Source organism: Mustela lutreola, chromosome 11 (genome assembly GCF_030435805.1).
Source record: "Mustela lutreola isolate mMusLut2 chromosome 11, mMusLut2.pri, whole genome shotgun sequence".
NCBI classification, from domain to species: Eukaryota; Metazoa; Chordata; class Mammalia; order Carnivora; family Mustelidae; genus Mustela; species Mustela lutreola.
This window is the reverse complement of record NC_081300.1, coordinates 10,171,926-10,189,030: the sequence shown is the minus strand read 5'-3', so window position 1 is coordinate 10,189,030 and position 17,105 is coordinate 10,171,926.

The following is a 17,105-nucleotide window of genomic DNA, read 5'->3' as shown; positions in this document are numbered from 1 at the left end:
ATCCTTTCTTACGTCTATATTGTATTTGTCTTTTTCTGTGCTCCTTTCCTCATTATTCTGTGCCATTTTTTCTAGCCAGTCCACTCTATTAAGGTATGTATATCTAACTCTTTCGGTGCTGTCTTTAATGCAGTTTTCTGTTCTATAATGTTTAATGTCAGTTATTACTTTGGAACTGATCCCTCTATTTTAATGTGTTTCTATCATGTAAGTCCATCTCTTCTTTGATTTATTCACTAGCTCTTTTCAAACTCTTTCTTAAAAGTTTATTTAATATGGTTGTTGAGAGTGCATTTTCTTTTAAGAAAATATGTTTGCAGGAATAGTTTCTTATATTTTCTCATTTTTGTATCATATCAATTCCTTACACTTATTTTCGTTCTTGTTTTAGGGATGTGGAGTATATTTCTTCATGTTGGATTTTTTTCTGGTGATTATGTACTTTTGATTTAGAGTGCTTCTACCTAAGGCTGCTATTCACCCACCCCCCAAAATTACATATATATAAAATACATACACACACACATGCACGTGCATGTGCACACACGCATGCACACACACACACACACAGAGGTTCTCTTAGTTTAATCACATTCTCTTCCACACCCACTGGTAAGGAATTTCTGCCCTAGAGTTTTGAGAATGCTGGAACACAATACACCCAACTGGAAAGATGAAATATACAGTACCCCTCTTATCTGCAGATTCATTTACCCATTGTTTTAGCTACTCACTGTCAACTGTGACTCAAAGCAGATAATATTTTCTACAATATAATGTCAGATGTTCAATGATAATGCTATGTTGCAATGCCTCCATCATTTACCTCACTTCATCTCATCACATGGGCATTGTATAATCTTACATCACATCATCACAAGATGAAGGGTGAATACAGTGCAATGGGATATTTAGAGATATGACAGTCACAAAACTTATACCACAGTACATTGTTATAATTGTTTTATTTTATTAGTAGTTATTATTGTTAATCCCTTACTGTGCCTAATTTATAAATTAAGCTTTATTATAGGTTCATATAGGAAAAGCATAGTGTATATGGGGTTTGCTACTATTGGCAGTTTCAGGCATCCTGTTGTTCTTGGACCGTATCCCCAGTGTTCAAGGAGAGGCTATTGCAGTCTATTAATCCTGGGTTAATTGTAGTCTATTAATCCTCCACAACCTGGAGAAGACACCACACTAGGCAGGGCCACATGGGAGGTTGTACTCAAAAATAGCATAAACAACCAGGGACCATGGGAGGCAGATTTTATCATATTAAGAGAGTGAAGTGACCCCTGGTTCCCAAGGGAAGATATGAGATTGGCCTGTTCGAATAATTCCTAGAGTTGACAGGTAATTGAAACCTGCTACTTAAGGAGTATTAGTAAGAAGGGTGGTTTGGCTAGAGGGCTTTTTTCATAGTAGGGAGGGGAACTGTGGTAAAGCCATTCAGGGCCTTCCCAGTTTCACCAGATATCAAGATGGATATAATATCTTAATTATACTGTCATAATTTTAAACCTTACACCACATCTCTGAAACTCTTTCCTATTTAGCTGTTCAATGAATTTCAAATGTATAGTTTGTGTAAAATCCATGATACAATGTGAATACAAGGTCTGCTCACTTCTATTTGAGCATTTCCAAAGACAATTTTCAGAGAAATTTTGTGGTGTCTTCAAATAGAAAAGAAAGTCTGGAGTTGTGAAATGCAAAGGAACTGAAGTATGGCGGTCTCAAACCTGGGAGGGTAGCCACTTCCTTCCAAATCCCTCTTCGTTTCTGAAACGCAGTTCTACAAGATAGTATTGTTTTTAAAATTTTGAGTTTATGTTCTTATTTCCCACAGCAGAAATAAGTGTTTTATCTCTTCCCATTCTAATCCCATGCATCTGCTAAACACCTCAGGTCACTAGATTTTGAGTCATTTTCCTCAGGTCAGTCACCTTCCTTGAAATAGACTCACTCATATAACTCATATACCTTTAACTCCACATAATACCTAATAGGCATTTCATAGGCACCACAAAACTGTTCTTTCTGTGATATTTGGCATTGGTAAGTGGTCACTACATTCTTCTAGTTTGTCTTTGAAGGCAAAACTTGGAATTGTTGTTGTTGTTTTTCAAACACTTTAGTATCAAGCCATAAGCAAGTCCCTAAATCCTGTTGGCTCTACCTTTAAAATACACCTAAAATGGAATTGTTTCATGCTTCCTCCTCCATTACTACACAGCCCAAGATACTGTAACTGCTCACCTCTCTTACTGCTCTCATCTTGTCAGAGTTCAGCCTGCTGTGTAGGGTCTGGTATCTACACAGTAGTTGGAGGGATACTTTAAAGTACACATCTGATCGTATTATTCTTTTGCTTAGATATCTTCCCTCATTCAAAATACAGTGACGTTCTTACTGTGGTCTACATGGACCTAAAATATGTGATGTGTTTAAAATAAATGATGTGATGATGTATCCTACCAATCCCCCTGCGTAAAGCCCCTAGACCCACAGTAGCTTCCTTGCTTTCCTTCAGATATTCCCTTGATGGTCCATTCCATCACTTTGAACTTATTTTTCCTTCTGCCTAGGAATTGCATTCCCTGGTTCTCTTCTTAGTTTACTCCCACACTTCATGCTGGTCCTGATTTAATATCACCTCCTTAGAGAGGCCTTTTTCTCCCATCCTTCTAAAACAGCACTTATCACCCCTCACTTCCAATCTGATTTCTCTGCTTTATTTTTAATCATTGCATTTATCATCATATATTATACAATTAGTTGTTTTTTATTAACTAACACTAAAGTAAAATGTGAGCCCTAATGAAGTCAAGGAATCTGTATTGATCCCTTTTTGTTTGCCAATAATAGCAGCTACTAATGGCTCATTTTATTTGTTGAACGAATGCCTGAAAGAATAAATGCATCATTATTTAATTGGCCCAACTGCATTTTAACTGATGTTTCTAGTGTTTGAAAATGTATTAAATTTATTTTGAAAACTTTAAAAATACACAATGTTTCATTTTTAATCTTTGCTTAAAGCAAATGCTCTTTAAATACAGAACACAAAAGAAAATTCAGATAAGGAACACTTTGAGGTACCATGACTTCTGGGTTAACATGGCCCAAACTGTTGAGATATTCTCAGTCTCATGCCATTCCTGCTCCTTCTTGTTTTCTTCAGTGGATTTTTTTTTTTTTTTTTTTTTTTTTTTTTGCTTTAAAGAATTACTTACAATCATGTACTAAGCACTTCTTTTTTTTTTTTTTAAGATTTTATTTATTTATTTGACAGACGGAGATCATAAGTAGGCAGAGAGGCAGGCAGAGAGAGGAGGAAGCAGGCTCCCCGCTGAGCTGAGAGCCCAATGCGGGGCTCAATCCCAGGACCCTGGGATCATGACCTGAGCTGAAGGTGGAGGCTTTAACCCACTGAGCCACCCAGGCGCCCCTGTGCTAAGCAGATATTTATTGATGCCTTGGTATAAAATAGAGCAGGGTCAATTCCCTAATCATGTTCTTTGAATGAATTTCGGCAACTCCTACAGTTTCATCTCCTGTAAACAAGATAAACCACATTGTTCAGTAGTGGTATACTTCGCTTTTATAACCAATTATATTGAAAATATGATGTTAATTTTAATAAGTTAGCTCTTGCTATCTTTTTTTTTTTTGAATTAAACTCATGTTTATTTCACATCTGTAGCATTCCTCATGATAGATTTTAAACATTTTCTTACAGTTTTTCTTTGGCATTATAGGAAAGTCCCCTTTAGCATTTCTTAAGTTATTAAGAATTCTGAGGTTAACAGGTTTATGCCTTGCACTCTAATGCTTTGAAAGTAGATTTATACCATGCTACAACACTGAGCTAGAGTTACTATTGTTTACCTTACATGCTTTGTTTAAGATACTGTCCAAAACGGTATCTTAAAAAAGGAAAGAAAGGAAAGGGGAAATACATTTCTTTATTTTAGGGTATTAGAAGGCATCACACATGGATTCATGGCTTTCTAAGTACTCCTCTTAGAGCATCAGCAATTTTTCCCAAGGAAATGTTTTCATCTGCCCACCTGGTGACATAGAGTGTTTAAAAATAAAAATCATAGAATTTTAAAAATTAATGTCTCAATTTTAAGCAGTTCACTTTTTCTATATTTATAAATAGCAATATTACTATTGTTACAGAGACCATCTTTGAATCCTCACTTCCTTATGTGAAGTTAGTTTTATACTGAACATAAAAATGTAACATTTTATTCTTTGAACTGACTTATACAAAGTATAAAGGAAGAGTGTCTAAGAACAACAAAAGATTTTCTAAGTACTTTTTAAAATTTTCAGTATTCCTTCATTTATTTAATAAATATTTGTTATACCATGTACAGGAACCATTGCTGTGTGCTAAGAATACACACACACTCTTGCACATGCACACAGATGACATTGCCCCTGCTTTTAATTTAATTATAAGTGATGGCTATTTGTAAAAAGAAGACCTATGTGCTTAGCATACATTAACTTATTAAATCATGACCAAAATACCAACTATAATCATCTCCATTTTATAGATGGAAAGACTGAGGGAAAAAATTAAATAATTTGCTTAAGACAGATCACTGGCAAATGGAGAGGACTGAATTTGAAATTTAGCTTATTTTCTAGTCTCTTAACCACGATAGTGCATTTCTTCTCTTACATAGATGTTCTAAGATATCTAACACTTAGATGCTCTAAGTATGTGGATCTTCCTGGTGGCTCACAGCATTGGGTTCTGACTGGAAGGTGAATTTTTCTGAGATAATCAGATAATATATGTGCTGAGACTATGAGCCAAGAGCCAATACATTCTTCTTCTTCTTCTCCTTCTTCTTCTTCTTCTCCTTCTCCTCCTCCTCCTCCTCCTCCTCCTCCTCCTCCTCCTCCTCCTTCTTCTTCTTCTTCTTCTTCTCCTCCTCCTCCTCCTCCTCCTCCTTCCTCTCCTCCTCCTCCTCCTCCTCCCCCTCCTCCTTCTTCTTCTTCTTTTCTTCTTCCTCTTCTTCTTCTTCTTTTCTTCTTCTTCTTCTTCTTCTTCTTCTTCTTCTTCTTCTTCTTCTTCTTCTTTCTTTCTTTCTTTCTTAAAGATTTATTTATTTTGAGAGAGAGACAGAGAGAGAGAGCACATGGGTACAAGCATGGGGAGGAGCAGAGGGAGAAAGAATCCCAAGCAGACTCTGTGCTGAGCATGGGGGCCAACCATGTTGGTCTCAGTTTCACTACTAGAGACCACAAACCCAAGCCAAATCAAGAGCAGTAGTAGTTCAGCCTACTGAGTCACCAAGGCTCCTCAAGGCCAATACATTTAAAAAAAAATTTTTTTTATTACCATATAATGTATTATTAGGGGTACAGGTCTGTGAATTGCCAGGTTTACACACTTAACAGCATTCACCACAGTACATACCTTCCCCAATGTCCATAACCCAACCACCCTCTCCCTATCCCTCTCCCCCTGGCAACTCTTGGTTTGTTTTGTGAGATTAATAAGAGTCTCTTATGGTTTGTCTCCATCCCAATCCCATCTTGTTTCATTTATTCTTTCCCTACCTTCCTAACCCACCATGTTGCCTCTCAACTTCCTCATATCAGGAAGATCATATGATAATTGTCTTTCTCTGATTGACTTATTTCATTAAAGCATAATATCCTCTAGTTCCATCCACATTGTTGCAAATGGCAAGATTTCATTTCTTTTTATGGCTGGCTGCATAGTATTCCATTGTTTATATATGTGCCACATCTTCTTTATCCATTCATCTGTTGATGGACATTCTAGGTTCTTTCCATAGTTTGACTATTGTGGACATTGCTGCTATAAACATTTGGGTGCACATGCCCCTTCAGATCACTGCATTTGTATCTTTAGGGTAAATACCTAGTAGTGTGATTGCTGGGTCATAGGGTAGCTCTATTTTCAACTTCATCAAGATCAAAAGCTTCTACACAGCAAAGGAAACAGTCATCAAAACCAAAAGACAACTGACAGAATGGGAGAAGATATTTGCAAATGACATATCAGATAAAGGGCTAGTATGCAAAAATCTTTAAAGAACTTATCGAACTCAACACCCAAAGAACAAAGAATCCAATCAAGAAATGGGCAGAGGACATGAACAGACATTTCTGCAAAGAAGACATCCAGATGGCCAACAGACACATGAAAAAGTGCTCCACATCACTTGGCATCAGGGAAATACAAATGAAAACCATAGTGAGATACCACCTCACACCAGTCAGAATGGCTAAAATTAACAAGTCAGGAAATAACAGATGCTGGCGAGGATGCGGAGAAAGGGGAACCCTCCTACACTCTTGATAGGAATACAAGCTGTTGCAACTACTCTGGAAAACAGCGTGGAGGTTCCTCAAAAGGGCCAATACATTCTTAACTGACACCATAGGGACACCTTGCGTCAGATCATTGCACAAAGAGAATGCCAGGAGCATTTTTTCATTCTCTTCATTTTTTCATTCTCTTACCTCCAGTGAACTTGGCTGAGCCATAAATAATTAATGAACACTCTTTTTGCTTATACCAGACATCTGGCCACTCATGGTCCTTAAGCTCTAACCTTGGTGTTGGCCCTTTGAATTTTCTCTCAAATAATAAGATGTGAAAGACAAATCAGAGAATAAAATGAGCTTAAATTTTCCAATTCATATTCTTCCATATGATGGCCTCCCTGGTTCTGCTGGGCTTTCAAAATGCTTTAAACAGATCCCCAAGAATGAGTAATATCAATACAATCTTAATATTCCATCAAACTAGAAACATCCTTAAATATAAATCAGAAAGGGAGAAAATAACACAGGATAATAATGACTTTTTTTCTTCCCCAAGAAATCTCCATTCTTTAATATATATTCTGACCTATATTAGAGACCTTCTCTTAAAATTGGCAGTGAGATAGAGGAACTAGGGAACATTTGAATTAATCAATATGAATGTTGAAATTTCATAACAAAGTTAGAAAAATATAGATCTTAAACCAGACCTCTGTGTAAGGAGCTTTCATGGAGGTACTAGAACTAATCTAAAATTTCAGTCGACCATTATCACACATCATACACATCTTTCCTGGTATTCCTGGAATGTCAGTGCTCTTATACGCAATGCTATGAAGATTGGTACAATAATGTATATGTAATACTCTGGGTTCCTAGGGAGAAATTTAAGCAGGAAGTGGTAGTTTTAGTTGTTATATTGCTACTCACTTTTGCCTCATTTTAAGAATGAGATGGGTAGAAGAAAGCTAATATACAGGGAGTAAAATTAAATATGAGCTGCTTCATGAACAGTTCTCAAGTTATTTTTCAGCACTCCAAAATCCTTTCTACTTCACTCTCCCCTGAAGTACAAAGTGCTCTGCATGTTTAGGGTTTTTGTTGTTATTGTTGTTGTTTCCTTCTCTTCAGAGGAAACAGTGAATATCCTAAATATTAAAAAATTAGGGGTGTCTGGGTGGCTCAGTCGTTAAGTGTCTGCCTTTGGGCTCAGGTCATGATCTCAGGACCCTGGGATCGAGCCCCACATCGGGCTCCCTGCTCAGTGGGAAGCCTGCTTCTTCCTCTCCCATTCCCCCTGCTCGTGTTCCCTCTCTTGCTGTCTCTCTGTCAAATAAATAAATAAAATCTTTTAAAAAAGAAAAAGAAAAGAAAAGAAACCAACACAGCTCCCAGCCTCATTCATTGAGAATTTTGGATTCTGAATCACATTCTTCCTCTTCACTTCTTGTCTTCTGAAATGCATCTGCTTTCCTCATTAATCATCACCATCCTTACCTGGTCCAAGATACCATTATTTTTTTCTGAATTCACCTCTACCATGTGGGATATCATAGAGCGCGTGTGTGTGTGTGTGTGTGTGTGTGTGCGCGTGCATGTACGTGTGCACACATACACACTTATTTTAAACTCTTTCATCAGAGACTAGAAATACCTCCTCCCTCCCTCCCTGATTCAGCCCTGATACTTGGCTTTGCCATGGTAACTCCAAACACTCCTTCAGATACCAATTCAATTGCCCATTCCTTAGGAAAAATTTTCCTACTTTCTGAGTTTTGTTAATTCATTCTATTGTATTACTTCATGGATCCAGCATTTCTCCTTCACAAAATATACTACAAAGTTATTAATATATTTAAATGATCATTTAATTCATGTCAGCCTTACCACATGACTGCAGGATGCATAAGGAAAAGAACTCATCATTTTAAAGTCATTTCATTTCCAGCAATTAGCTTAGTTTTTGTTTGTTTGTTTGTTTTTTGCATTTTTTTTAGATCTCAATTTCATTTCTTTAAGATAAATGGCCAGGAGTGTGACTGATGAGCCCTAACTACGTGCATATTTAAATTTCAAAGAAACTGATAAATTATTTTCCATAGTGCCTATACCATTTTACATTCTCATTATAATACATTCAATTTTCATTTTCCTAAGAAAGAATGATTCTAAACATTTTTCCATGTATTTTATTTTGCCATGCATCCATCCTTTTTTGTGAAATGTCTCTTCACAGCTTTTGCTCATTTTTGATTTTTTTCATGTTGGATTTTGAGACTATATATTCTAGATATGATTTCTGTGTTAATATATGGCTTGCAAATATTACTTCTTACTCTGTGGCTTGTTTTACTTTATTCTCTTAATAGAGTCTCAGAGAAAATATTTTAAATTACAGTGATGTGCATTTTTTTTATTTTACGTATTTTTGATGAAATGTCTGAAAGCTTTTCACCAACCACTAGTTCTTGAAGATTTTCTCCTATGTTTCTTTCTAAAAGTTTATGGTTGTCATTTACAAATAGGAAGAATTTTAGTTTTTCTCTTCAGTCATTATCTTCTTACTTTCTCTTATATTATTTTCCAGTTAGGATTTCCAGTATTGTGCTAAATTGGAGGAACAAAAATAGATATTTTATCTTATTCCTATTATTAGAGAGGAAAAAATTAAGTTTTTCACCATGAAGTATAATGATAGCTGTAGTTTTCATGTAAGTACTATTTGTGAAATTGAAAAAGCTTTCTCCCATTCCTAGTTTTATGAACAGTTTTATCATTAATGGGTATTGAATTCTGTTAATTATTTTTCTGCATCAATTGATATAATAATATTATTTTCTTCTTATTTAATCTGCTATTATTATGGTTGATTACATTGATTGGCTTTTTATATTGAATCAATCTTGTATCTTTAGGATAAGTCCCAAATGGTCATGGTGAATAATTATTTTTATGTGTTACCGAATTTAATTTGCTAATATTTTGTTAAAGATTATTGTGTCTATATTGATGAAGTGTACTGTTTCGTGATTTCTTTTTTTGTTATTGTTCCTGCTTTGCTTATGAAATCAAAATAATATTGGATATTTATTTTTTGAGAATTTTAAAAATTTCAAATTCAATTTATTTAATTGAAATAGAGTTATTCAAAGTACCAAATGAGTTGTAGTAGCTTGTACTTTAGGAAAAATGTACAAGCTTTTCATCTGAGTTATCAAATATATTTTAATACTTTTGTCAGACTATTCTCTTATTAACTTTCTGGTATCTTTAGGGTCTATGGTGATATACCTTGTTTCATTCCTAATATTTTTCCTCTTTTTTTCCCTTTGTCAGTCTTGTTAGAAGTCTGTCAGTTGTATCGATCTTTTTGAAGAATGAACTTTGTTTCATTTTCTTCTCTATTGTTTTTCAACATTCAGTTTCATTGATTTCTGCTCCTATCTTTCATTATTTCCTCTCCCTGCATGCTGTGTGTTGATTTTGCTCTTCCTTTTCTAGTTTCCTGAAGTGAGAGCCTAGATTATTATTTTGGGACTTTCTTTTTTCTAATGTATATATTTAGTGCTATTAATACCTCTTCCAGCACTGCATTAGCTGCACCTTATAAATTTTAATGTGTTATTGTCTTACTTTTATTCAGTGTATTTTATATATATGTGTGTGTGTGTGTGTGTGTATACACATATATTTTATATATATATATTATATATTATATTATATTATATATTATATATATATATTATTTTTAATTTCCCTTGAGGCTTTCTCATTGATAACTGATTATTGAAAATGTGTTCTTTAGTTTCCAGATTTTTCTGTTATCTGTTATTGATTCCTAGGATTTGTTTTCTCATTGTGATCAAAAGAACACTTTCTTCATGACTTCAGTTGTTTTATGTTTATGTTTCAATATGTTGGTATTTGTTTTAAGGCACAGGATTTTTCTCTGCTTTGAAAGCTGTGGAAGTTCTATTCTATTTTTCCATTTTTTAGTCCAGTGACTCTCTGTTCTGTTGACTAGCACATCCATGGAGTTATTTTTTTCTCTGTAATTGTACTTGTCACTTCTAAAGTTCTCATTTGGTTCTTTATTCTTAGGAATTTGCTAAGACTTTCTATTTTTCATTTTCAAGGTTCAAGGTTCAAACTTGGTCATTGAAGCATTTGTTATGACTGCTATAAAATCTTTGTCAGATAATTCCAACATCTGTGTACTCCTGGTATTCACATCTGCTGATTTTCTTTTCTCCTTCAAGTAGATATTTTCCTGGATCTTGGTATAATGAATGACCTTTATATTGTATCTTGGAAATCTCGGGTATTCTTTTATGTGACTGTGTCTCTTATCTGAGTATTTGTTTTGAAGGTTTACTCTTATACTACACCAGCAGGGAGAAGGGTGTACTTTCTCATTGCTGAGAAATGAGGCACAAATCTGTTTTACCCTGTTTTGCCCATGTGGCTTATATTAACATCGTGGAGATTGACAGCTTCGTTACCTCTGGAAAGTGATGAAAATTCTGGCTTCCATTCAGCCTGCTCTGACACCACAACGAAGGGTAGTGAGAAAGGTGTCTTACTGCTGCTAATTAGGTTTGAAAGTTAGGATCCTCGAATGGTCTCTAGTAATAGCATGTGAATGGTGGGGGGTGCGATCTGGCTACCATTCGACAGGAAGATATTTTCAGTTCCCATTTGGAATTGTCTGATATCACACCAGGGAAGTATGCCTCATTACAGCTGGTCCCCACCTCAGCTTTTGCTGACAGGGTGGGTTGGGGCACTTTTTTTTCTGTGTGTGGGGTAGGCTAGAGTAGGCACAGTTTTTTATCTAAAGGTTTCTTGCTTTCCTGTACTTCCCCTTTCCTGGTTCTTTGACCAGAGAAAGCAGATTTTAATTTATTTTTAATTTTTATACTTTTATCTGTGCTCAGTGGTGCTTCTGGGCTTCTGGCTTCTTTAGCTCTAAGTCTGGAGTGTATGAGGCATATAGAAAGCCCAGGGAACTATCTGCCATGGTGTTTTGTGGTTGTCTGTTTTACACACCAGGCCTTTTCAACTTGCAGAATGTTTTTTATATTATCATGTTATAGAATGTTTAGTTATATATATTATTTGCATAACATATAAAATACATAATATTTATCTGTTCAGGAAGAATAGGATGACACATGGCTAATATATACCTCCTAGTGTGGTACCTGAAATAGCAATTTAATTTTGATATTCCAGAGACTAAATCCTTTTCCTTTTCATTGGTGTTCATTGAGCTTTTGTATCTGTAGGCTCTAATTTTCATCCAGTTTGAATAAGTCTCAGATAGTACTTCAAATATTTTTTTCTTCCCCTTTCCTGTCTTATTCTCAATTCCGAATATACTTGTTAGACTGATACTGCTCACACCACCTGAAATCCTATTTTTTGGAGTTAGCTCATTGATAGAGCATTGAGTATTTTATTTTCTCTTTTCTACATTTTTATAATATTTTCTGTTTCTCACATGCATATTTATATGTAGGAAATGCACTTAGTTGAAATGAACATATTCTACATACAAATTTTGGAATGTAAGGAAAGTAAGGAAGTAAGGAAAATGAGAAGGAAAAAAAAAGAATAAGTGGCTTTTAACCCATGGTTTACAGTAAAATATATAAAGACCTATCTTTTTCAGGTTAAATAAGAGGCAAACATAGAGCATAATAGATGGCTCAGAAAAAAATTCTCATTATATTTGAAAAAATATAAGTTTAATGGTAGAGATTATTGGGTGGGTAAAATTATTGTTCAATTAATTGTGTAAAAGCAATTGGTTGATTAAGAATAATACAAAGATAGGCTTTTGCTTCAGAACTAAATACTTTTGAGGTACATAATGTTGAATTATGATTATAAAAAAAAGGAGATTCCTACAATGTCTTGAAATGTGAACGGACTTCTTAAACAAAGAAACAACAGGAGAATTCAAGAAGGAAATTTGGTAATTTTTCCAAAAAATTAATTTTTTAAAACTCTTATTTGAGAAACACACCAAAATGAAATTTATATTTAAAGTACATAGTAAGGGGCACCTGGGTGGTTCAGTGGGTTAAGCCTCTGCCTTCAGCTCAGGTCATGATCTCAGGTCCTGGGATAGAGAGCCCCACGTCGGGCTCTCTGCTCAGCAGGGAGCCTGCTTCTCCAACCCCCCACCTCTCTCTGCTTGCCTCTCTGCCTACTTGTGATCTCTCTCTCCCTCTGTCCAATAAATAAAATCTTTTTTAAAAAAGTACATTGTAAGATTAAATGCCTATAGCAATCAAAACAGAAAAAAAAAAAAAAGAATATCCCTGTTACATCAGTAGCTTCTAAAAGTCATGAGGAAAACTTACTCGTTTAGTGTATAGTAAATGAATAAATAATAAATATAAAAATGACCAGTTGATCTAAAAAATGTTAAACTTCAATTTTTTAAAGAATGATTTTTTACTTTCTTTTTATTGGTTATACAGAATGTGCATGCAGTTTTATCATCTCCTTGGGACCTAGTTCAGCAATTTTTATATCATTTGACCTAGTTATACAACTTTACTCAAGGTGTATTATAGCATAGTTATTGAGAAAATTCGCTTTGGGGAGAAACTCACACCATCTGGCTGTATGACATTGTATAAGTTATTTTTCTGGTTTTGTTATCTATAAAGTAGAGATAATTTTACCTACATTATTGACAAATGTTTTACCAATAAGAAAACATATAGTATTCAACTATTAAATTACATTTCAAATACTATATAATATATATAGCAGGCATTTACAGTATAAAACTTTATATGCATTAAGTTCCAAATCTATGATAAATATATACGAATGAGTTATATATAACACAGGCATCACACGCAAACACAGACGCATGCATTCACAGTATGTTCTGTATTGTGTGATTAAAGGCCATTGTTATTTTCTCTTTTGTGTCTATTATTTCCAAGCATTTCCAAATATTTCCATTTCCCAGAATATTCCACATGAGCATGTGTTACTTATTGAGTCAGGAAATAATAAAAACAATCAATAAACTTTCCTAAAATTTCTTTGTTCTCATCTTTGTTTATTGTTTAGCAATAATATAGTATGCCAAAACTAAAATTGCCTAGTGTTTTTTTTTATCATGGGGAGTCCATATTTACTTCTGCCATCTGGAAATGTGGTTTACACCATAGAGAGTAGCAGATCATAATACAATGAACTACCATATGTGACAGAATTCAATTTTGTTCCCAAATGCTGTATAGTAAAAATTTGATTGTTTGCAGTATTATACCACCTGCATTGTCACAAAGAGGTATTTCTGTAGGTTTTTCAACAGCAAAACTGTTCATTGTTTTTCACTTTTTCTTTTCCCATGGATATTAACACTATAATTCATATATTGTCTGGTTAATTGAACCAACATGCATTAAAATTAGTCTAAGATAATTACTCTTCCCTTCTACACAAAGGAACAATGTCATTATGTGCAATAGAAATTGTATTCCTTAAAGCAATGCAATTCACTTCAGATTTGACTTTCTATTGTGTAACTGCACTATCACTAGAGGAAATGGAGAACATTTTTTACAGATGTTTGCATATTATCAGATACCAGATTTGGAAAGTTGATTAGGAAAAATTTTACACACTCTATCAAAATTTTCAAGTTACATGGTGATTTGTTTATAATTCAGAAAACCTTTATCTACTTTCTCTGTGCTTTAACTGTTAAAATATTTCTTTAGAATGGATAATGATCTAAGATACAAAGCAGACTTTTCTGATAGTATAGATTGAGTGACCCCTGCCTTTCAAAATCAGAATTAATTGTCTTCTCTTTTCACCATTTCTTTTCTGATGTGAGTTGGTCAGTTTCTCATCATCTCAGCCATTACTTTATGGTAGGCTATTGGCAGGTACACTTGAAAAATACCCTAAGTAGATGATGAAAACCTCATAGACCCTGCATCACAGGTATAAATTAGGAGACTTTACCCTAATCCTGATAACAGAGTTGGTTTTTATTTTGTTTTGTTTTGTTTTTTGTTTTTTGTGTTTTTTTTTTTTAATGAAAAACTTAAGGCTTGGAAAATTGGCTGTAACTTCCAGAAGAGCCTAGTTATTCCCCCAAGTGTAAGTGCACTACTCGGTGGTCCTCAGTTAGAAAAGAAGGAATAAGTGGAGCATATTACCACTGCATCCACTACACATATTAACACTATTAACAGTTTCAAGAATGAATAAATCTAAAACCAGTCTTGAACCCAGACCAAACTCTGGTGCTGAGATATCTTGCTTGGAAAACCTGGTAGTAAATAACTATTTATTTGAAGCTATTTACTTGGAAAACCTGCTGGCAGTAAATAAACCAAATAAACAAAAAAAAAAAATAAACTATTGCTATTTATATCCAATCTTTCTTTATATTTTGGGTATGTTTTTGTTACTTTACCTCACTCTTTTTCATCTCTTGATTAGGTCACCTTTATCAAGATTCTATAGTGTGCTGGTGTCAAAGGTATTTCACAGAGTGTTCACGTTATTTCTTAACATAGTAAGATAATATGTTCCTGGAAGACATATTCTTCTCCATCATCTTTTTCATTTTGTGATCATTTCCCTTTGAAAGATGCTATTTATAATGTAAAAAAAATCTGGAATTTTACTAAGCAAACTATATAGTAAACTGAAATCCAAACTTAGAAACAAATGTATGCATTACCTACTAGAAAATAAGATTTGTTTTAAGTTTTCAGATATGACAGAAAAATCATCTTGAATCAGGCATAAAATTTGGTTCTCTGGATCTCCTCAGCTCCACATTTTTTTTCAGAAGATATTTATCCTACTTGTTAACATTCACTTTAAGTGTCAAAACCTTATGAACTATATACCTAGGATTTGCCTCTTATTTGCTCTGTAAAATGTTTGCCACCGAATACTTAACCTGTTGAGGGGCTCCCCCACATTGTGCCCGTTGCTTCTGCTCACCTCACACCATCTGTTGTTCATGTATGGGAAACAGGTGCACTCCTCGCTCTTGAACTGTTGTCCTTGTGTTAAATATATGCACTGGTGACGGCAGGCGTATTTTACACTCTACTTCTTTTAGAAGAATATCTTTCTGAGCAGGTAGGAGTCAAATTTAAGACTAAGTTGTCATTGGAGAGAAATGTGTATATCATACATTAAGTATTTAGAATAATGTAAAGTATATGGGAAAACTTATATAATGGTTAGTTATTATTTCTCTATTATCTCAAACAGGATCTAGTGATCTTATTGTAATTGATACACAAATAATTTTTAAATAGAAAAATGGCAGCTATCCCTTTTTTGAGAACATGAGCTTATAGAATGATTATAATGTGTACATGAAGGAAGGCACATGCAGGTACGCACATTCACATGAGAAGTATGGGTATACCACAGTCGAGTTATCGGTTTATCAGTTGATGGGCATTTGGTTGGTTCCATGTTTTGGCTCTAATGAGTGAGTGACTATAAACATGTTACATAAAGGGTTTTGACAGACATGTTTCATGTATTATTGTATAAATATTTAAGAATGGGATAGTTGGTTTTATGCTAAGTATATGTAATTTTATAAACATTCCAAATTTTAATTGAAATTATAGGTACATTTTGCATTCTGATTAGTAAAGTATGAGTTTCAGTTTCTGCAATCCTTTACGAGCATTTTTAATTGTCTGGGTTTTTTGTTGTGTTTTTAAATTTTTGGACATTCTGTTAGTTATGTACTGGTACCTCAGCATGGTTTTAAATTGATTTCCCCTTACTGACTAAATCTATTGAGTATCTTTTTCCTGTGGTTTTCTTTCATATATCTTCTTTAGTGAAGTTATCCAATCTTATTGAATGTTTTCTTCTTCTTGAATTGTAGGAATTCATGATAGCTTTGTGTTTCCTACAAACTTTCCTTCAGGCGTAACTAGTATTTTCATTTTATTAATATTCCCTTTCAAGGAAAGTAAGTTTTAAATTTTTATGAAGTTCAGTTTATCTATCAGAATTTGTGTTATGATTTATAAATCATATTTTATGCCCTGCATAATTGTGGCCTAAGCAATAGTCACAAGGGATTTACCCTGTATTTTCTACTATTTTACAAATTTCAGTTGTATACTTAGGCCTGTAGTTTATGTTGCATAATATGTGCGCTGGTTCAGGATTTCTTCTGCATAAAAGTGCCCAGTTATTCCAGAACCATTTGTTGAAAAGACGATACTTCTCTCATTGAGTTTTCTTGACACCTTCGTCAAAAAATCAATTGGCCGTATATGTCTTTCTTCATTTCTGGACTTCATGCGTAGATACACATACCGGCCCTAAAGGAATTTCTTCTTTGATCTGTTTAGAAGGCTTACCTTAGTGGCAATCAGTCAAATAATTTAATTATATGGGTTTCAGAGTTAGAGGATAATTCATTAAGGCTTCCATGTGACTGTTAAAGAAGAAATATGGCTCCAAAAGTATAAGTCAAAATAGTAAAAGTCTATACTTAACTAGAGTTGAGACCATATCGTTTGCACTGTATCATATATAGTAATAGTGTAAGCAAACAGGCATATTACCAAAAAAAAAAGAGTGATGTGAAATGATTGACTGACAATTCTTTATCTGGGAAAGGATTCTGCCTTTGACATTGATTATTAAACTCTTTTCCTAGCATCAGGGGCCTGGTGTTCACTGGGGCTGAAAATTAGTCATATATGAGTTTAGCAAATATATTCAAAACATTATTT